General features: G+C 44.2%; 1 protein-coding gene across 3 annotated transcripts in view; it reads right to left on the minus strand.

Moving 5' to 3' along the window:
* Positions 1 to 5,098, minus strand: part of LOC130386339 (NACHT, LRR and PYD domains-containing protein 3-like) — a 20,548-nt gene extending 15,450 nt beyond the window's left edge. For all 3 annotated transcript variants that reach the window (XM_056595213.1, XM_056595230.1, XM_056595203.1), the window contains exon 1: positions 5,030 to 5,098. The gene's annotated coding sequence lies outside the window, so the exon portion shown is untranslated. The remainder of the gene's footprint in view (positions 1 to 5,029) is intronic.
* Between the last annotated feature and the right edge of the window lie 18,131 nt (positions 5,099 to 23,229).

The raw sequence follows: 23,229 nt of genomic DNA on the forward strand, positions 1-23,229 counted from the left end.
CAACTACCTTTCCTTGACACAAATTCATAGACCCTCTCATTCTCTATGAGGGAGAAGATTTGGAGAAGAATTATTTACTAACTATTCATCGTTTCCACTAGGGCTGCACAATATATAGAATTTTTATCGCGATGTCGTCCCACGATGACATGTAGTCTCGCGTTTTTTTTTAAAATAATGCATCCGCAAAAAATAGAAAACCAGGAGAACACGTTAGTGTATTGCATGGGCGATGAAGCTGAAGATGTGCTTAAAGGGCTAACGCTAACTGCGGACAAGAGGAAAGGGTACACGGATGTCAAGGCGGGCTTGGATGCATTTTTTGTGCCTAAAAAGAATGTAATTTACGAAAGAGCCAAGTTCAATCAGCGTGTGCAACTGCCAGGAGAGACGGTGGATTCCTTCATCACTGCTCTATACGGATTAGCTGAACACTGTAAATATGGACAGTTAAGGAACGAGCTGATCCGCGACAGGTTAGTGGTCGGGCTGAGCAACGTCTCATTGTCAGAAAAGCTACAGCTAGACAGAGACCTTACCCTTGAAACTGTTATAACTAAGACAAGGCAGTCTGAAGAAGTTAGAAGACAGCAGTCTGACTTAAGAGGAGAAAATAGCGTTGCAAGCAGGTGCTCTAATGTTGATGCTGTGCATGCTAAAAGCTACAGAAAATTTCCCTCAAAGCCTCAGGCACAATCACCAGGCCAAGGTAAACCTAATGCATGGCCACAGTCAGGCTCAAAGGCCTGTTATAGATGTGGAAAAATGCCCTCGCATGGAATAATGGAATGCCCTGCTAAAGATGCTGTGTGTCACAACTGTGGCAAAAATGGACATTATGGCAAGGTGTGCAGAAACAGTGCGAAATCTCTGAATGCTGTCACTACAGAGGAAGAAGAGTGCTTTTTCCTGGGGGCCGTGGATTCTGGAAAAGACCCGTGGACGGTGCAGCTACAAGTGAGACAAAAAACAGTGTGCTTTAAAATAGACACTGGTGCTGATGTCACCGCCCTGCCAGCCGAGGTGTACCATGAGAATACAGGGGGGCATGATGTGAAGCACCTGGCAGTGTCGACACGCCCATTGTTTGGGCCAGGTGGCAATGTACTCTCTGTCCTAGGTGTAGCCAGAGAAACACTGCGCGTTGGCAAAAAGACAGCCATAGAGGACATTTATGTCGTAAAAGACCTGCACACGGCACTATTGGGAAAGCCTGCCATAGAAAAGCTTGAGCTTGTGTGCAGGGTTGACGGCATCACCATGGAATCGTTGAAACAACAGTATCCGAAGCTGTGTAGCGGCTTGGGTCTTGTTCAGAGGCCCTGCTCAATTAAATTACAGCCAGAGGCTGTGCCCTTCTCTCTCCACACACCACGCAGAGTACCTCTACCCCTTATGGGAAAAGTGAAGGAGGAGATAGACCGTATGGAGAAGATGGGCGTAATCACCAAGATTGAGGAGCCGACTGATTGGTGTGCCGGGATGGTGGTGGTGCCGAAAAAAGCAGGTGCTGTCCGCATTTGTGTGGATTTCACAAAAATGAACGAATCAGTATGCGGAGAAAAGTTTATCCTGCCTTCTGTCTAACACACTCTGGGCATGCTAGCTGGCGCAACAGTATTCAGCAAACTAGATGCCAACATGGGCTTTTGGCAAGTACCAGTGACAAAAGAGTCGGCCAAATACACCACCTTCATCACGCCTTTTGGGCGCTACTATTTTAACCGTCTACCCTTCGGCATAGCATCAGCTCCCGAGCACTTCCAAAAGATGATGGTGACAGAAGTGACCGGTGGCCTGGAGGGGGTACTGTGTCACCTGGATGACATCCTGGTCTGGGGACAGACACAGGAGGAGCATGATGTGCGGCTACATGCGGTGCTAGAGAAGGCACAAAAGGCCGGCTCGTCATCCCATCGGCCTTACAAGTTGATGTGCTGGAGAGACTACATGAGGGACACCTGGGGGTGACAAAGTGCAGGGGCCGGGCCAAACAGACGGTATGGTGGCCAGGACTCAGCAGCCAGCTGAATGACATGGTGCTGAAATGTAGGACCTGCATTCAGGAGAGAAGGAACGTCACAGAGCCGCTGATGCCAACGGAGATGCCAGACAGGCCTTGGCAAACCTTGGGAGCTGACCTTTTCACCCTGAAAGACAAGGCCTATCTACTGGTAGTAGATTATTTCTCGAGGTACGTGGAAGTTGCACTGCTGTCACCCACAAGGTCCACAGATGTGGTGGTGCACCTGAAATCCATGTTTCCTCGTCATGGAATTTGTGAATTTCTTAAAAGTGACAATGGGCCCCAGTTCTCCGGTAGCCACTTCAAAGCCTTTGCAGCAGAGTATGGCTTTGTGCACATCACGAGCAGCCCCAGGTTTCCTCAGAGCAATGGGGAGGCGGAGCGCGCTGTACAAACCGTGAAAAACCTGCTAACAAAGGCATCAGACCCATATCTTGCATTGCTGGCCTACAGAGCAACCCCTCTACAGAACGGTTATAGCCCAGCCGAACTGTCGATGGGGCGCCGCCTCCGCACTACAGTTCCTGCCCTTCCAACCCTGCTGAATCCAGTGTTGCCTGACTACAATGCGCTGGAGGCCAAAGAAAAGGAGAAGAGGAGGAATGACGCAAGATCCTTCGACAAGAGACACGGAGCGAGAAACCTGGAGCCTCTCGTACCTGGGGAGGATGTGTGGATCACCGATGCACGAGTCCAAGGCAAAGTGCTATCTACACACAACACCCCTCGCTCTTATATCGTCCAGGTGCCTCAGGGCACACTGAGGAGGAACTTGGTGCCACTGCAGACCAACGGTGGGGTAGTAGACGCTGATGAGGGAGGAGAATCACCTGCACCAGATTCAGCTCCACCAGTGAAAACATCACCAAGCAGAGAGGGCCCCACCACCACAGAGACTGTGTGGACCAGGTGTGGGAGAGAGGTTAGACATCACCCAGCAGAGAGGGCCCCACCACCACAGAGACACATGTGTGGACCAGGTGTGGGAGAGAGGTTAAAAAGCCGCAGAGACTTGATTTGTGATTGATTGATTGTTTTTCCACAGTAAAAAAAAAAAAAGGAAGAAAAAGAGAGTGACATGTGATTGTTAAAATTGTTCTGCTTCAATGTTTACATTTACCTGAAACCTGAGAGTTTACGTTTTGAGAACACAGCCTGCTAAAGTAATAGTTCACAGTATGGTAATGTGTAAGTTATTTTATTTATATTTTGCATGCTTCAAACAGGGACAGATCAGGGACAGGTCTTCCAGCAAAAGGGCAGAATAAACCCCTTAAGACCTGCAGAGACAAAGGTAGTCCACCCTTTGTTCTTAAAGAAAGGGAGATGTGGTATTATTGAATAATACTGTAAGGAATGCCTTTATTTTGTAGCAACCTGATGACGTCTGTACCGGGGGCGGGGTTAGCTGGAGTCCCGTGCATGCGCACACTAGTGTACGGTCAGGTGACGGCTGGAGAAGTATGGAGGTAGATTTGTGTCTTTATTATGCAATCAAAAATAATAGGTTTGAGAGCAAAACTTTCCACACTGCAATCAAAAAATAGGTTTGAGAGCAAAACTTTCCACACTGCAATCAAAAAATAGATTTGAGAGCAAAACTATCCACACTGCAATCAAAAAATGTTTTATTGCAAGATAAATTAATGTGATGAAAAAAAATATTAATGGGAATCCAAAAGTTTTGTTTGCAAACCCAAAAGTTTTGTTTGCAAATCCAAAAGCTTTGTTTGCGAATCCAAAAGTTTTGTTTGCGAATCAAAAGCTTTGTTTGCGAATCCTAAAGTTTTGCTTGCGAATCCAAAAGCTTTGCTTGCTGTTGAGCTGAATCTCGTGGGCGGGACCTACGCCAAAAGATGTAAGACACGTCTCTATTGGCTAGTCTCGATCGGAGTGACAGCTTGGCAACATCCGAAAAGCCGCTGCCCCCCGACCGCCTCCAGAAGCAGATTGTCGGCCTGACGGACAGGGTGTTCGTTTGTGCCTCTCAATCCGCGGCGGCGGTCAACAACATCGCCCTGCTCTCCTCTGCCATGGTCTCCTTGTCGGCTGACAGGGAGGCCTACGGAATTTTCAGGGAGCGCAAGCGCGCGCACGGGACAAGCCCAGGCGAAGCCTAGACGGCGTAGCCTACATGAAATATAACTCCCTCTCTCGTTACTAACTGTGAATGTTGCCAAGCTGTCACTCCGATCGAGACTGGCCAATAGAGACGTGTATTACATCTTTCGGCGTAGGTCCCGCCCACGAGATTCAGCTCAACAGCAAGCAAAGCTTTTGGATTCGCAAGCAAAACTTTAGGATTCGCAAACAAAGCTTTTTGATTCGCAAACAAAACTTTTGGATTCGCAAACAAAACTTTTGGATTTGCAAACAAAACTTTTGGGTTTGCAAACAAAACTTTTGGATTCCCATTCATATTTTTTTTATCATATTAATTTATCTTGCAATAAAACATTTTTTGTTTGCAGTGTCGATAGTTTTGCTCTCAAATCTATTTTTTGATTGCAGTGTGGAAAGTTTTGCTCTCAAACCTATTTTTTGATTGCAGTGTGGAAAGTTTTGCTCTCAAACCTATTGTTTTTGATTGCATAATAAAGACACAAATCTACCTCCATAGAGAAGAAGCTTAATAAAGACACACCCGACAACTGACACTTGATCACTCGCTCGTTCACTCAATCGTTGACTCATTCGCTGACGTCACTCACACACACACACACACACACAGACATTCTTGCGCAGACACATCGCTACTCTCGTAACACTCAGAACTCTATGCACTTTAATAATGCACTTGCATTCTGTGTCTTATGTATTTTTTTATTCAAGCACTGATATAAGGAAAAACACTTTTTAATGATTGCGCACTACTGATTAGATGTTAAACTGCATTTCGTTGCACTCGTTGCAATGACAATAAAGTTGAATCTAATCTTGAATGTAATCTAAAGATTCATAGTTATACATATTTATGATATATCACAGAGTGGAATACAGTACCTTAGTGTTCTTACTGCTGTGATAAAGTGCACCGCGACCACACCAAACACTCGACTCAGTGAAAAGGAAATGATGTTGTGAAATGTCAATGTGAAACTACCCGGTTGAACCAGACCCCTCCCAGTTCAGACTCCTCCCAGCCTTTCGTCTAAAGGCTGCTGTTCAATGACCCAGCCTGTATGTCCATGATGCAGCTCATAATTTACAGCCAGGGCCGTAGCTACCATTGAGGACACCGAGGTCATGTCCACGCCGGTATTTGTTTCCTTAAATTTTGTTTATGTGATAACGGCGCAGTATAATTAAAACGTGTCAATACGCTGGTCCACCAAAAGGTGGCATATATACTGCTATTGACTATATGCAGGGGTGGACTGGGACAAAAATTCAGCCCTGGCATTTTCTGTCCAGACCAGCCCACTACATTATCAGCACTAGGGGTGGGACAAGAGACGAACGGGAAGAACCCTGTATGTACTTTATTAAAACAATTTAATCAAGTACATACATCCGAATAATAGTACAGCACTGCAAATAGCAGTGCAAATTGCCTTTTTTTGTTTTTGTTTTTCAAGTTTGTGTCTCTTGTGCTGCTGACAAGAAAGGTGTGAAACCTGAACAGGAAGTTAACAGACATCCTGTGGTCGCTGCATCTCCAACCCCCATATCTACATAGCTACAAAACGCTTGTTAAATGTCACACTTGATCCAACGCTAATTTCTCTCTTGCAGTTTTTAGTCTGTGAATGGGAAAATCTTTTTGTGTAAGCCCAGCATTGGTTAAAAGCAGACCCGGACAATAATAACAAAATATCCTGACAAATAATCTAAATAGAAACATATTACAGACAGTAGCAGTATTAGAGCTGAAACGCATTTGTTTCAAATGTGACTCAGTCATTGTGAAACCATAAATAGAGAATTTAATTTTTTTTATCTGTAGCTGCGAGAAAAAGTCTAAGATATGAATTAATTACTCGTGGGAGTCGCGGACTCCCACGACTCCGGCCCATGCCATGAGGTCCCGCCCACCCTGGTTTCTGTTGTGATTGACAGCACTGCCAGGGCTCTCTGAGCCTGTCAGCCCATGATTGATTGACAATGACAAACATAGACCAATAATCTGTGTCGATGCTGGCCACACACTGCTAGCCCTCTGTTGCCCATTGGCCGGCCCAATTGGAGGGAATTTAGAGAGAGAGAAAAAAACAAAACATAGCGGACCGGACCGGCCCACATTGGGTCAACGGCCCACCGGGACGATGCCCGGCATGCCAGATGGCCAGTCCACCCCTGACTATATGACTTCAGTCTCCAGATGTGGATATCATTTATGCTATGATTACCATGAAGCAGCAACATAGAGGCAATTTTATCCTAATATTAAATGCGTCCTTTGCATTTACCTCACATTGCCAGTGACCACATGCTCGTGTGAGAGGTCTTTTTCGACTCTACGCCGCCTCAAAACCTGGTTAAGATCCAGTGTGGGGCATGAGAAGCTTTCTGGCCTTGCTCTTATAAATGTGCATAGAAAGAATTCCCCTGGATCCCATGAGCGTCCTCCAGAGATGGGCTGCAGCTGGCCAAAGAAGAATTGTCACTTGTTTTGATAAGATGTAAGACTTATTGTAAGCTATGGCATTACTGTACTTATTGTTACCTATATGCATTCTTTATTTATCAACAGTTTTGAGTCAACTGAATTGATATGGGTTAAATGTGTAATCAATTAATTCTTTATATCATTGCAGAACAGAAGAAGCCTGAGCAGGATCTTCACCTTCATCATCTCTTTGTTCCACTCACCATAGCCTACCAACACTTAATATGATAGATACAGATCCTCTTAGTTATAGTTTTTTGTGAGGCAGCAGCACCTCACCCACACACACACACACACACACACACACACACACACACACACACACACACACACACACACACACACACACACACACACACACACACACACACACACACTGTGTGGCTGCCGAATGTTGACCTCGGTATTTAAAAAATCCTGGCTACAGTAATAAACATAACGAATAAATAAACATGAAGTAGATCATGCGTCCTCTTCTCTGTTTCTATTGAACACCTCCATGTAGAATCCTCTTCCGTCCTTTAAAGACAGATTTGCATCTTGTTTACATGAACACTTTATTTGCTTCATTGTGAACGTTGTGGCATCCCGCCCCGTAAACCTCGGCCCGGATCAGCCCGAGGGTTGGTCCTGGATGGCCGTTACCACCGTCACCCACCAGCCCGGCGACGGAGAGCAACGACCGAACCCCAATCAGCTTGATTGGGGGACACCTGGCCGAAAGCTGAGGAGCCACTATAAGAGGACTGACATTTGGGCAGACCAGGAGCGGGAGCGAGGAAGGAGGAAGCGCTCGTGTCCGCGAGAGGCCAGAGGCCCACGGAGGCCCACGGAGGCCCACGGAGGCCCACGGAGGCCGCGTTTACTTTGCCTGTCACAGATGTATGCAATAAATGCCTTTAATGGCTTAACCCACACTGCCAAGCGTCATTTGTACGTGGAACCCGTCTCATTCAAGGAGCGGGTTGCCACATATGGTGGAGAATGCAGGCAGCATGAAGATCCCACTACGACCCCCCGGTAAAGTACCCCACCCATTCAGAATGCAGTACCCGGATTGGACAGACGGCGCTACCGCGAGGGACGCCGCTGCCGACGCAAGGAACGCCGCCGCCGCCGTAAGAGACGCCGCTGTAAGGGACGCCGCCGCCGCAAGGGACGCCGCCGCCGCAAGGGACGCCGCCGCCGCCGCAAGGGACACCGCTGCCACCGGCGCGCGCAGCGCGAGACGAGGCTGCAGCGCGAGACCGGGACGTGACAGTGCCGTCGGCCTACGTGGACGTGGGGACGGGCCGGCCCTGCATGCTGGCGACATGTTGGGCAAAGGAAGCGTCCGGGTGCCCAACCGTACCTGCGAGGGTGATGTCCAAACAGACGCAGGCCATAGTGGACACTGGCAGCATGGTCACCCTCCTCCGGCCCGACCTGGCGGGGGGAAGGGAAGGGTCACCCATGGAGGTGACATGCGTACACGGAGACACACAAAAATACGAGACCTGCCACGTGGTCGTACGGACACCACAGGGGGTGTTCACGGCTAGGGCAGGGGTCGTGCCACACCTCCCGGTGCCGTTCCTAATCGGGAGGGATTGCCCGATATTTCGCCGGTTTTGGGACCTGGCACGAGAGTCCCGGGGCAGGAGAGATGCCACCGCTGAAGCAGCCGCCGCCGAAGCAGCGGGAGAGGAAGCAGCGGGAGAGGAAGCAGCGGGAGAGGAAGCAGCGGGAGAGGAAGCAGCGGGAGACGACGCAGCCGGAGACGACGCAGCCGGAGACGACGCAGCCGGAGACGACGCAGCCGGAGACGACGCAGCCGATGCCTTGCCAGGGCAACAAGATACCGGCCTGGGCGGGTCCCCTGTCTACCCGGGGCTTGGACAAAGGGTGGAGGAGTGTGGCATCCCGCCCCGTAAACCTCGGCCCGGACCAGCCCGGGGGTTGGTCCTGGATGGCCGTTACCACCGTCAACCACCAGCCGGCGACAGAGAGCACCGACCGAACCCCAATCAGCTTGATTGGGGGACACCTGGCCGAAAGCTGAGGAGCCACTATAAGAGGACTGACATTTGGGAAGACCAGGAACGGGAGCGAGGAAGGAGGAAGCGCTCGTGTCCGCGAGAGGCCAGAGGCCCACGGAGGCTCACGGAGGCCCTAGAGACCGCGTTTACTTTGCCTGTCACAGATGTATGCAATAAATGCCTTTAATGGCTTAACCCACACTGCCAAGCGTGGTTTGTCCGTGGAACCCGGCGACAACAAGGACCGGGTTGCCACAACGTATAGATCAGTAGAATCTATACAATGTCACCTGTGCAACAGAGGACGAGATGGAAGGATGAGTCCCAACATGGTTCACCAGACGATTACACACACGTTCTGGTTTCATGAACACAACAGCATTAACACGTCAGGGAGACGTAACACTGCCAGACGGGGGTGGATACCAGCGTGCTGTCCGGTTCCCTCTGAAATGAACCGACCCGAGCTGCGGCAGGTGAGCTAATTAGTTCAACTCAACGCAGGTGTGGTGCCCTCTGGTCGCCTTGGTAACAGCGGGAGAGTCAATTTGAGTTCTGTGTTCTATCTTAAATTACATCCCTGAATGAACTTCAACGATAAGTATGATTTCACGGATTTGGATTCAGCCCTCATGGTGGAGCAGTGAAGTTTGGCGGTTAACTTTTAAGACCTTTTTGTGCTTTCCTTTGTGAATGAATCGAGACAGTTTTGTCTCTAGTCCCGCTCCACGGGTGTGTGTTTACCTAGCCTTTTATGTATTTTTAACCAGCAGCATCAAACAAAAACTAAATGTAGGTGCGACACTAACAAAACCTATTCAACACTTATGCAATTAAAGTGGAGCTTTTGGATTTCATAGGTACAGAATTAAGCACAAGGACATTTTCTGATACTTTTAATTCCGAGGTCCTTTATGAAGCAGAAGGTGTCTTATGTTCTACCTCAACTCCTTAACTCAACGGCTACCTAAAGCACCACGATTAGGACTGCATTAGGAGGTAGGGGGAGGAAAAAAGCTAATGGAGCAAATTTACTTAAGGGTCCCATGGCATGAACATTTCACTTCATGAGGTTTTTTTACATTAATATCTGTTTCCCTAGCCTACCAACCCGGTATCACGCGATTGCGTGCTCCTGCGCACGAATGTTAATCTATTGAAGCGTGTTCCAGAGCACGATAGTCCGACTTTTTGCGTGTTACACAGAACGAAATGTAAACCAATGCATTCTGAATGGGAGTGTTCTAAGACAATTAACTAAACGGTACGAGAGAGAGAGAAAGAGAGAGAGGGAGGGACAGAGAGAAGAGAGAGAGAGCGAGAGAGAGGCTTCAAAAAGGGTGTGCGCAGATAGTACAGTGCACCCTAGTTAGCCTATGTTTATGCCAAAACCACAAATGCTATATATATATATATATATATTGGCTAATTATATATATTGCCTATATATATGTATAGGCTATATATAATTAGGCTATAATTATATTATTTAGCGTGTAATGAGACAATCTATAGCCAAATTGTCGAAGATGCCCGAGAATCTCCGGGGATATCAGCATGGGAAATCGGCGAATCAGACCCATGAACCTATAAAGAAAGACGTCATCTCAAGCTGGAGAGAACGTTTGCGGTGCTGGTTTGTGTCACGTAAGTACAGGGCTCTCATGCATTCGGCGTGAGACACACGCAATTCAACCCATGCACACGCTCGAACCTGTGCCGTGTTCCAATACCCGTACTGTCCGTACTTACTAGCCAAAATTTGAGTACGCAGTACGTTCCAATTCAGATCCGGCGAAAAGAAGTATACTTCAAGGAGCCGGATGCCGTACTCAAAACGGGCTAATCCTGAAATGTGGATCGAAGGACACTCCCCATACTCAACGGCAGCCATCTTAGCTACGTAGCGGAAGAGGCTGAGCCAAAGTCGGCGCATTTTCCACATAGCCTGCATTAATAGAGTCATTTTGTAGTTTTTATAGTTTTTATAGCTGCTAGGCGTAAAAAGTTCACCGTTCAAAGTGGGATGTTTATTGCGGGGGAGTAGCCACGGCGGCAGTCGTGATCGTAATTTCCGGTTAGTGCACCACGGAGTACTCGATTTGGAACAGCACTCACATCTGAAAAAATAACGTAGTAGATAGTGCGGATAGTATACTTCCTTTAAGTATACTCATGGAAGTACGGGTATGGTCTCACGAAAATACGTGACACTGTCACGTTATTTAATCTATTGAAACGTGATCAGGGACACGTAGGCCTATTTTCTAAATTTTGTATTTCAATTGGAAGTAGGCTATTTGTCGTGTCACTAAGCATGACTTCCAAACTAAGGTTCTGTCCGGGAGCGTTCTCCCTAATGTCCCTTATGGAGCTCCGTACAGATCATTCATTGTTGAAAATTGTCTGTGATAACTAACAAATGACAGCTTTTGGCCACCCGTTTCTACTTAAAATTGTCTGTGATAACTAACAATATGACAGCTTTTGGCCACCAGTTTCTACTTTCACCTTTGATACTGAGAAATTGTGACAATACACGGATAGGCCTATGTTAAATGCAGGTGCGCTCCTCTGTAGGCAAACCGCGAAGGAAAACAGGGTAGCTGCTTCCTCTGTTCTTTTTAGAATTGTATGTCTTGATGTTTATTTCATCTAGCCATCTATTCTCTTGTTTTTGGCTATGTGAATGTACGTACGGGTCGATGCCTCGATCGTAAGTCCAGTGTCGCGAGCAGACGTTGCCATGACATCTAGAAATCATACCGTATTTAATAGGTTGTAGTGAGTGTAACATAATTCACCTACAGTATTTTGTTATGTGTTGTTCTTTCAATTGTGTTAAGCATGTCGTTTACTGTCTTGGTGGTTCAGGGATCGATGTCCCTTTTAAGGATTACGAGCGTCTCATGACGTCAGAGCCCATGCGGGATTTGTTTACCTTCAGCACGTTTTGATTTCCTGTTACTCTCTTACTAAATAAACGAGTCACACAACTGTGTGCTCAACGTGCGAAATTGTGTCCCTCACTTATGGCAATTTCCACAGGGTTATCATTAATATTGATGTGTAGGGGTTGTTTATAACTCGTGAATAATATTGTTTAGACCACGGTCTGGGGGAATACTCTGATTCTGATTGGTTGCAGTGCGTGCATTAACTCCTGATATAGCCCTACAGACACCTGCTAAGTAGTTCCAGTCAGTGTTTAGATTCTCTGCCCGAGCCCGATACTATACTCGGGCCGGGCCTTTGATCGAGCGTTTTTATTTTTTATTTTACCATTGGTTTATTGGCCTAATCTGAGGAGAAATCTATGCCATAAACAGAAATATTATAGGCCTTTATTACACGGGTCTTCTCAATGCCGTGGAACGCTCCGTTCACTTGCATGGGTAGTAGTCCGGTGACTTGTCTACCCCAGCGTCTACCGTTGCTAAGCGACGTCACCGTCTTTGCGGACAAATTATTTCTCTGCTGATCAACACTACAAATGGCCAAAAGACTTGTATCCCCCCCCCCTCCCTTAAATAAATACTATGGCAGAATTATTATTCTCATTCAACTTGAACATGTGTTTTTACAGTAGAGTGGTTGAGGGATGACGTATGTTGGCCAACCCGGAAGTGAGCGTCACCCTGGATTCCCTCGACAAAAAGCCAACGGGTTTTGCCATTGGATTTTGGATTATTATAAATTGAAACAATTTATTAAATAAATATTTGTGAGCTGTCATTACTCATTTGTGAGATGAGTTTGCTTCCTATTTATGTCGAGTATACACCCCTACTGTCCACAAGCATCCCCCCCATATGGATTTGGAGAATTGTTGCCACGTCCCAGTGGTGGAGGTATCATATATATGAAAGAGGGCATTCAATTATACTATAATGATCAATTAGGAGGCCGTTCTCTTTTGTGAAAGTCACCAAAAGTCAAAAAAAGTTAAACGCAAGGTCACAGGCTAACAGTGGAGTTGTGTTGTGAACCAGCAGCCAAGAGCTTCCATGGAAACTTTCTACCCATGTTAAATAGATTTAGTTGGCAGTTCCTTTTCTGCCCATTCCTTTTTTAACTTGTGGAAGCACTTTGCAGTACTGGGAGACACCATTTCTAACGGCAATGGAGCTAGATTCTAAAAATATCAAAAGATGCCCAAAGCAAATACCTTTAACCCATAGTTGTGTTTTATCAAATTAAAAAATTTCAGAGTTTCATTGACCACAAATTGAGCAGAAATATTTTTGCATACAAATCTTTAAATAGTTTAACCACATTAAGAAAAATACATTTGTTAATTTTTTTTATTAGTGAAGCCACAAGTTTTGCACATTATCCAAACAGAATACCTGAAATGTTGATATTTCAGCCCTTTCGGGTTAAAACAAGAGAAAAGGACAACCTAACAAGAGTGAAAAGTTTGGGTTAGGTGACCTATAGTTCCCAGATTTCCCTGGTCAGGTAGACTAAATAAAAGTGTATTCCCAATTGCTCCAGGACATTCGTGTAATTTACTTGTGAGCTCTCCCTCAAGCCTAGAGAGACATCAGTGTTGAACCACCAACTGAAAGAGGGTATTTGCCATTAGTATGAGTGACAACATTTCATGGCTATTAATTTAGTTCATTATATTTAGCCGATTTGAATAGACTTTTCTAGCAGGTGAGGCTGTCAAAGAACTAAATATGGAGCAACTACAAAAAGTAAATTTGCAGCATGACCAAATTATACAAAAAGTATAGGAACTGTTCTAGCAGATATGTTTTAGAAGTCTCTTTTGATAGGCAGGGAATAATTGTCTTTGTCACCCTGTAGTCATGCCATCAAATCTGTTGGGCAAAGTACCGCTACTGATTATTCCAGTAGACTCGCCTGTCAAGTCCCCCTAGTTAGAAAATGGAAGAAACCCAGTTAGTCATGTTATTTATTCTGTTGTTACAAATTAAGACTAAAACTTTCCACATATTGCGATCCAAGTTACTGGCTGCAGTCTTGGGTTTTATAGTTCTATATGAATAGATTCAATTTACTAAACTATTAATCATGCTTCAGAAGAATTAACCTTTCTTGGATGGCAGATCTACCACAAGCCTCCATTGCCACAACCTCCAGATGGCTTACGACCTACGGCAACTCCTCGACTACTGCAAGCCAACAAATTGTCTCTTGCACACCAGACACGCATTTTGCTTTATTTTAGGTTTTCAAGCATCTTAAAATACCCAAATCATCACTCCAATACACAAGTCAGCTAATGGCCTACAAGGAAATGCTGAAGCTAGTGTTAGTGATGGCGCTAGAAATGGACAAGCTTGCGTGTACAAATATGCAACTAGAATTGCAAGGTTCACAGCCCAGTTGCAAAAGTGGTCACAACCGTTGGATTGTAAGCAAAGGTAAAAAAAAAAAAAACTTCCCACAAACTAGTCAACATGGTCAATTGAAAGCCTGTACAAGACGACCCTGGAATGGTCAAATGCAGCTTTACTGCGGATGAATCAAGCCAAATTGCATAAACATCCAATGGTAAACAGTATACAAATGCAATCAAGGTTGCACTCACACTAGGCCATCTGGCCGTCGCAACTGTGGCCTTGCCACGGTAGGCTCTTGTACATACGCCATCACGTCGCTAGCATGCAAACAATTCTACCAAACCTTAACCAACTAGTGAACAATGGAACAAAACACACCCAGTTTAGCACACACCCAGTGACTAATCACCTTGTCCAGGGGTGTTCCAACGTGGTTTACCAGAGGGCCTTGTGGACTTAAAGTAAGCCACACATTTGACAGAGACAGCACGGAATGACGTTAAACTAAGCTAATCTACAGGTTACTAGTGCTATTACACGAGCATTTTGCACAATATTTGTACTCCAATGTTACGTAAAGCAGGCTTCTTCAGAAACCCGTAGCTTGCTACATTGAAGGGCAACTGTAACAAATCCTGACCAAGACCGAAAGATGGCTCTGGAAGCCACTACGGCCCACGCAGCAGATTACTGCGTGGACCGTGGTGGCTTCCAGATCAACCCTTCGGTGGACCATTCATACACATGTATTCCGAGGATGTTTTGAAGACACTGAAGTCGCATGGCACTAGATTCCTTTGAAGACTAAGTTGGTATGGGGGGGCCCAAAGGGGGCCCCCCCATAGATCTTGTCAGTCATCTAACACCTGTTAAGAAAAACACACATCAAAAGATACAAATCAGCAAAGCTAGGTTAACAAACAGTGCCAACATGCATGTCAAGGTGCAAAGAGCAGGGATACTGATGGCTTGTGTCTGAGGAGACAGCCCAAAAACGTCAACAATTAATAAAGGAAAATAACTTTTACTCACTGCGGTGGTCTGTTTCGAAGTGCCATGTTGGTAGCAATATTTGTCTGGGCTGTTCAGTCAAATGCCCACAAAAAAACACGCAACAACGCATACTTTCAGTTTGTATAAAGTGACAATAATGATCTGCAATCTAGATTGAAAACGTTCAACCCTCACTAAACTCATGCTCGATTGACACAGGCCGATGCGAAAAGTAAACCAAACCTATTGTGGCCACCTTTAATAAGGGGTGCCTGACAGGTGATCTCAATTAAGAGCTAATCAGAAAGAACACACTGAAGGGGCCATGAGTGAGACGTTCTTCTTCTTCTTCTTCTTCTATTTGGTTTTATTGGCGGTTGGCAAACAAACGTGTGCATTACCGCCACCTACTGGTTTCTTTATGCATCTTTATATACTATTGTAACCCTGAGTTACCCGGATTTCATATTTTCTTTATCAAATTTGTTTCTTTTAAATATCCAAATACGTGCCTATAGCATCTATCTCCTGACATTTTCCATAATATATTCTCCAACTCATATCTTTCTTTAATTTCTGCCAACTTATCCTGCATTTGTCGTCTCTCTACTTCATACTTTCTACAAATGTTCATTACATGATCTACAGTTTCCTGCTCCTCACAATGTGTGTGTGTGTGTGTGTGTGTGTGTGTGTGTGTGTGTGTGTGTGTGTGTGTGTGTGTGTGTGTGTGTGTGTGTGTGTGGTTGCAACCACACACACACACACACACACACACACACACACACACACACACACACACACACACACACACACACACACACACACACACACACACACACATACACAACCTCTTGCAGGCAGACTCAGAATCTTGAGCCCATTTATTAGGGAACAGGTGTTATCGGGATTCCATCACTGCATTCCCAGAATCCTGCATTGTGAAAGTCTTCCCTTTTTTTTTTAAATGTACAATGGCATTTTATTCTACATACAAAACAACCATAGTATTTTTCAGGAGTCCACGACCACCCTGCCCGTTTTGACACACAAAAGTAATTTGACAATTCTGGGATGAGCCAATGATTCATCTGTTTGGAAGGTTTTGTTGGAGACAAACAAAGAATCTTCAGGCAACAGATGTGACAGCTGTGACTGCTCTCTCTCTCCTTCGTCTGCTGGGTCCTCTGTGTTTGCCTACCTGCTACAGGTAGCCAGTGGGCGGGGCTGAGAGGCTTGTCAGCTGATGAGGTGCACCTGATGAGGTGCACGTGGCAGGTCTGCCACGCAGGCTTTAGCCAGTCTCTCTCTCTTTCCACAGAGGCAGGTGGGCTTGGGTTCTGTTTATGGTGGTTCCTTAAGGTTTTGGACCTTTGGATTGGTTCCATGTTTTGTTTTATGTTAACACTATTCAACATCCCCACAGCACACTTTCCACTGCCCATATACATAGGCTAGTCGAAAGAATTGTGTGTTTGGTCAGTAGTTCAGTTGGTTGGTCACATTGGTTGGTTTGCTGTTCAGGTTTGGTTTGTTGCATTTTGTTTGGGTATTTCCAACATGGTAAAGATGGTTTGTTGTTCCCAGTATTTGTTTTGTCTGTCTGTGTACTTTTCCTCCATTTTGGCTCGGTCGGTCCTTGTGATTTTGGTACTGGTTTTCTGTCCAAACCATATAATCGCACATTTTCTAATCTTCCATACGCTACACTAATCCCTTTACAGATTTCATGATACTTACTTTATTCTAATAAATAACTTTATCCCTTATCATGTGTGGATCCCGATATTTGCTCTGACCCGAGCCTCGTCTTAATGCAGCCAAGGAGATGGAAGAGCGTTATGAATAATTATTAGATGATTGTGTTGTTCAATGAAAGACAGTAAAGATTCAATATGAATGGCAAAATAAGGATGGGATTTTATTTGAACAATAAAATATGTGTTGGGCAAATTATAGAGAGGCTGAGATTATAGATTTCATATTCAAAAGGCGAAGGGGTGAAAAAATGTAAGAAATAAATTTAAGAAATATAGGCCTACTCAAAGCCCAAATCATTGATATCATACCCTATCCAATATTAAAGAAATTTGAATTTGAATTGCAACAATTCCGTTAAATCCTCGTCCTCGTTTTGAACGTCTCACTCCTCCCACCCTGGATTCTTCCAAATGCTACAGTAGATCGGACAATTCTAGAAAGGAAAAATAAAGATAGAGAGTTTGTTTGTAATGCCATAAGTGTGCAAGAGTATATTGATAAATTCTATGGTTATGTAAAGATATATACAGATGGATCAAAGAGTGCAGAAAGTAAAGTAGGAGTAGCATTTTGGGTCCCAGAATTTCAGGTGCGGGTGGGTAAAAGGGTCAATGATGAAATATCGGTGTATACAGCAGAAATGATTGCAATATTATTGGCAATACATTGGGTAGAGGAAACTAGACCAGTAAGAGTAACAATATGTTCGGACTCAAGTTCAGTTCTAACCAGTATACAGAGCAGTAAGTCAGATAGCAGGCCGGACATTCTAATAGAGATGATGGGTATAACAGTGGTGTTTGTGTGGGTACCGGCACATATTGGAGTGAGAGGGAATGAGGTGGTAGATAAGGTGGCAAAAGAGGCAACAAAATGTGAAGAAATTGAATTACGCATAAATATCAGCAAGATGGAGGGTAAAACATAATTAAAAGGAAAATGAAGGAGAAATGGCAGAAGAGGTGGGAGGAGGAGAGGAAGGGAAGGTGGTTTTATAAAATTCAGAGGAAAGTAGGAGAGGCCAGGGGAACAGGAAGGAGCAGAAGGGAAGAAACCGTAATATCACGGTTAAGATTTGGACATACAGGGCTAAATGCATCGTTGTTTATGGTTGGAAAACATGACACAGGGAGGTGTGATCATTGTGAGGAGCAGGAAACTGTAGATCATGTAATGAACATTTGTAGAAAGTATGAAGTAGAGAGACGACAAATGCAGGATAAGTTGGCAGAAATTAAAGAAAGATATGAGTTAGAGAATATATTAAGGAAAATGTCAGGAGATAGATGCTATAGGCACGTATTTGGATATTTAAAAGAAACAAATTTGATAAAGAAAATATGAAATCCGGGTAACTCAGGGTTACAATAGTAAATAAAGATGCATAAAGAAACCAGTAGGTGGCGGTAATGCACATGTTTGTTTGCCAACCACCAATAAAACCAAATAGAAGAAGAAGAAGAAGAACGTCTCACTCATGGCCCCTTCAGTGTGTTCTTTCTGATTAGCTCTTAATTGAGATCACCTGTCAGGCACCCCTTTATTAAAGGTGGACACAATGGGTTTGGTTTACTTTTAGCATCGGCCTGTGTCAATCGAGGTTGAGCTTAGTGAGGGTTGAACGTTTTCGATCTAAATTGCAGATTGCAGATCACTATTGTCACTTTATACAAACTGAAAGTATGCGTTGTTGCGTGTTTGTTTTTGTGGGCATTTGACTGAACAGCCCAGACAAATATTGCTACCAACATGGCACTTCGAAACAGACCACCGCAGTGAGTAAAAGTTATTTTCCTTTATTAATTGTTGACGTTTTTGGGCTGTCTCCTCAGACACAAGCCATCAGTATCCCTGCTCTTTGCACCTTGACATGCATGTTGGCGCTGTTTGTTAACCTAGCTTTGCTGATTTGTATCTTTTGATGTGTGTTTTTCTTAACAGGTGTTGGATGACTGACAAGATCTATGGGGGGGCCCCCTTTGGGCCCCCCCATACCAACTTAGTCTTCAAAGGAATCTAGTGCCATGCGACTCCAGTGTCTTCAAAACATCCTCGGAATACATGTGTATGAATGGTCCACCGAAGGGTTGATCTGGAAGCCACCACGGTCCACGCAGTAATCTGCTGCGTGGGCCGTAGTGGCTTCCAGAGCCATCTTTCGGTCTTGGTCAGGATTTGTTACAGTTGCCCTTCAATGTAGCAAGCTACGGGTTTCTGAAGAAGCCTGCTTTACGTAACATTGGAGTACAAATATTGTGCAAAATGCTCATGTAATTGCACTAGCACTAGTAACCTGTAGATTAGCTTAGTTTAACGTCATTCCGTGCTGTCTCTGTCAAATGTGTGGCTTACTTTAAGTCCACAAGGCCCTCTGGTAAACCACGTTGGAACACCCCTGGACAAGGTGATTAGTCGCTGGGTGTGTGCTAAAGTTTTGTTCCATTTTTCACTAGTTGGTTAAGGTTTGGTAGAATTGTTTGCATGCTAGCGACGTGATGGCGTATGTACAAGAGCCTACCGTGGCCATGCCACAGTTGCGACGGTCACGGCCAGATGGCCTAGTGTGAGTGCAACCTTGATTGCATTTGTATACTGTTTACCATTGGATGTTTATGCAATTTGGCTTAATTCATCCGCAGTAAAGCTGCATTTGACTATTCCAGGGTCGTTTTGTACAGGCTTTCAATTGACCATGTTGACTAGTTTGTGGGAAGTTTTTTTTTTACCCTTGCTTACAATCCAACGGTTGTGACCACTTTTGCAACTGGGTTGTGAACCTTGCAATTCTAGTTGCATATTTGTACACGCAAGCTTGTCCATTTCTATCGCCATCACTAACACTAGCTTCAGCATTTCCTTGTAGGCCATTAGCTGACTTGTGTATTGGAGTGATGATTTGGGTATTTTAAGATGCTTGAAAACCTAAAATAAAGCAAAATGCGTGTCTGGTGTGCAAGAGACAATTTGTTGGCTTGCAGTAGTCGAGGAGTTGCCGTAGGTCGTAAGCCATCTGGAGGTTGTGGCAATGGAGGCTTGTGGTAGATCTGCCATCCAAGAAAGGTTAATTCTTCTGAAGCATGATTAATAGTTTAGTAAATTGAATCTATTCATATAGAACTATAAAACCCAAGACTGCAGCCAGTAACTTGGATCGCAATATGTGGAAAGTATTAGTCTTCATTTGTAACAGAATAAATAACATGACTAACTGGGTTTCTTCCATTTTCTAACTAGGGGGACTTGACTGGTGAGTCTACTGGATTAATCAGTAGCGGTACTTTGCCCAACAGATTTGATGGCATGACTACAGGCTGACAAAGACAATTATTCCCTGCCTATCAAAAGAGACTTCTAAAACATATCTGCTAGAACAGTTCCTATACTTTTTGTATAATTTGGTCATGCTGCAAATTTACTTTTTGTAGTTGCTCTATATTTAGTTCTTTGACAGCCTCACCTGCTAGAAAAGTCTATTCAAATCGGCTAAATATAATGAACTAAATTAATAGCCATGAAATGTTGTCACTCATACTAATGGCAAATACCCTCTTTCAGTTGGTGGTTCAACACTGATGTCTCTCTAGGCTTGAGGGAGAGCTCACAAGTAAATTACACGAATGTCCTGGAGCAATTGGGAATACACTTTTATTTAGTCTACCTGACCAGGGAAATCTTTGAACTATAGGTCACCTAACCCAAACTTTTCACTCTTGTTAGGTTGTCCTTTTCTCTTGTTTTAACCCGAAAGGGCTGAAATATCAACATTTCAGGTATTCTGTTTGGATAATGTGCAAAACTTGTGGCTTCACTAATAAAAAAAATTAACAAAAGTATTTTCCTTAATGTGGTTAAACTATTTAAAGATTTGTATGCAAAATATTTCTGCTCAATTTGTGGTCAATGAAACTCTGACATTTTTAAATTTGATAAAACACAAATATGGGTTAAAGGTATTTGCTTTGGGCATCATTTGATATTTTTAGAATCTAGCTCCATTGCCGTTAGAAATAGTGTCTCCCAGTACTGCAAAGTGCTTCCACAAGTTAAAAAAAGAATGGGCAGAAAAGGAACTGCCAACTAAATCTATTTAACATGGGTAGAAAGTTTCCATGGAAGCTCTTGGCTGCTGGTTCCCAACACAGCTCCACTGTTGGCCTGTGACCTTGCGTTTAACTTTTTTCGACTTTTGGTGACTTTCACAAAAGAGAAATGAACTGGTTAATACAATAAACAAGACATTTCATGGTACCATTTTGAACTGTTTGTGGATATTGCATTAAATCCATATGCTTGAAACTTTTCAATAATGCATATCAACGAAACAATGGAATGAAATAAATAGTTTAAGCAATTTGTGGGACTTGGCTGCTTTTACATTATTACTCATTTTGGGGTTATTTCAGTCTCTCCAACCTGCAGGTCGTGCGAAGAATCACGTGAATGGGAATATTCTATCAGTCTTTTTCATCTTTCGTCTAAACACTTCTGCTGCAGCCGCTGTTGAAGCGTATGAGTCCTTTGAGACCCCCTTTGATAAAAGGGGTTCTCAAATGTTGACCCTCAGTCACCTATTTCATCACTTCCTTTAGGGCTACAGCCTCCCAATTGATCATTATAGTATAATTGAATGCCCTTTCATATATATGATACCTCCACCACTGCGACGTGGCAACAATTCTCCAAATCCATATGGGGGGGATGCTTGTGGACAGTAGGGGTGTATACTCGACATAAATAGGAAGCAAACTCATCTCACAAATGAGTAATGACATCTCACAAATATTTATTTAATAAATTGTTTCAATTTATAATAATCCAAAATCCAATGGCAAAACCCGTTGGCTTTTTGTCGAAGGAATCCAGGGCGACGCTCACTTCCGGGTTGGCCAACATACGTCATCCCTCCACCACTCTACTGTAAAAACACAAGTTCAAGTTGAATGAGAATAATAATAATAATAATTCTGCCATAGTATTTATTTAAGGGGGGGGGGGGGGGGGGGAGATAAAAGTATTTTGGCCATTTGTATTGTTGATCAGCAGAGAAATAATTTGTCCGCAAAGACGGTGACGTCGCTTAGCAACGGTAGACGCTGGGGTAGACAAGTCACCGGACTACTACCCATGCAAGTGAACGGAGCGTTCCACGGCATTGAGAAGATCCGTGTAATAAAGGCCTATAATATTTCTGTTTATGGCATAGATTTCTCCTCAGATTAGGCCAATAAACCCATGGTAAAATAAAAATAAAAACCCGGCCCGAGTATAGTGGTGGGAAATATCGGCCCGACCCGGCCCGCGTCGGGCTCGGGCTCGGGCAGAGAATCTAAACACTGACTGGAACTACTTAGCAGGTGTCTGTAGGGCTATATCAGGAGTTAATGCACGCACTGCAGCCAATCAGAATCAGAGTATTCCCCCAGACCGTGGTCTAAACAATATTATTCACGAGTTATAAACAACCCCTACACATCAATATTAATGATAACCCTGAGGAAATTGCCATAAGTGAGAGACACAATTTCGCACGTTGAGCACACAGTTGTGTGACTCGTTTATTTAGTAAGAGAGTAACAGGAAATCAAAACGTGCTGAAGGTAAACAAATCCCGCATGGGCTCTGACGTCATGAGACACTCGTAATCCTTAAAAGGGACATCGATCCCTGAACCACCAAGACAGTAAACGACATGCCTAACACAATTGAAAGAACAACACACAACAAAATACTGTGGGTGAATTATGTTACACTCACTACAACCTATTAAATACGGTATGATTTCTAGATGTCATGGCAACGTCCGCTCGCGACACTGGACTTACGATCGAGGCATCGACCCGTACGTACATTCACATAGCCAAAAACAAGAGAATAGATGGCTAGATAAAATAAACATCCAGACATACAATTCTAAAAAGAACAGATGAAGCAGCTACCCTTTTTTCCTTCGCGGTTTGCCTACAGAGCAGCGCACCTGCATTTAATATAGGCCTATCCGTGTATTGTCACAATTTCTCAGTATCAAAGGTGAAAGTAGAAACGGGTGGCCAAAAGCTGTCATATTGTTAGTTATCACAGACAATTTTAAGTAGAAACGGGTGGCCAAAAGCTGTCATTTGTTAGTTATCACAGACAATTTTCAACAATGAATGATCTGTACGGAGCTCCATAAGGGACATTAGGGAGAACGCTCCCGGACAGAACCTTAGTTTGGAAGTCATGCTTAGTGACACGACAAATAGCCTACTTCCAATTGAAATACAAAATTTAGAAAATAGGCCTACGTGTCCCTGATCACGTTTCAATAGATTAAATAACGTGACAGTGTCACGTATTTTCGTGAGACCATACCCGTACTTCCATGAGTATACTTAAAGGAAGTATACTATCCGCACTATCTACTACGTTATTTTTTCAGATGTGAGTGCTGTTCCAAATCGAGTACTCCGTGGTGCACTAACCGGAAATTACGATCATGACTGCCGCCGTGGCTACTCCCCCGCAATA

This window comes from Gadus chalcogrammus, chromosome 1 (genome assembly GCF_026213295.1).
Source record: "Gadus chalcogrammus isolate NIFS_2021 chromosome 1, NIFS_Gcha_1.0, whole genome shotgun sequence".
NCBI classification, from domain to species: Eukaryota; Metazoa; Chordata; class Actinopteri; order Gadiformes; family Gadidae; genus Gadus; species Gadus chalcogrammus.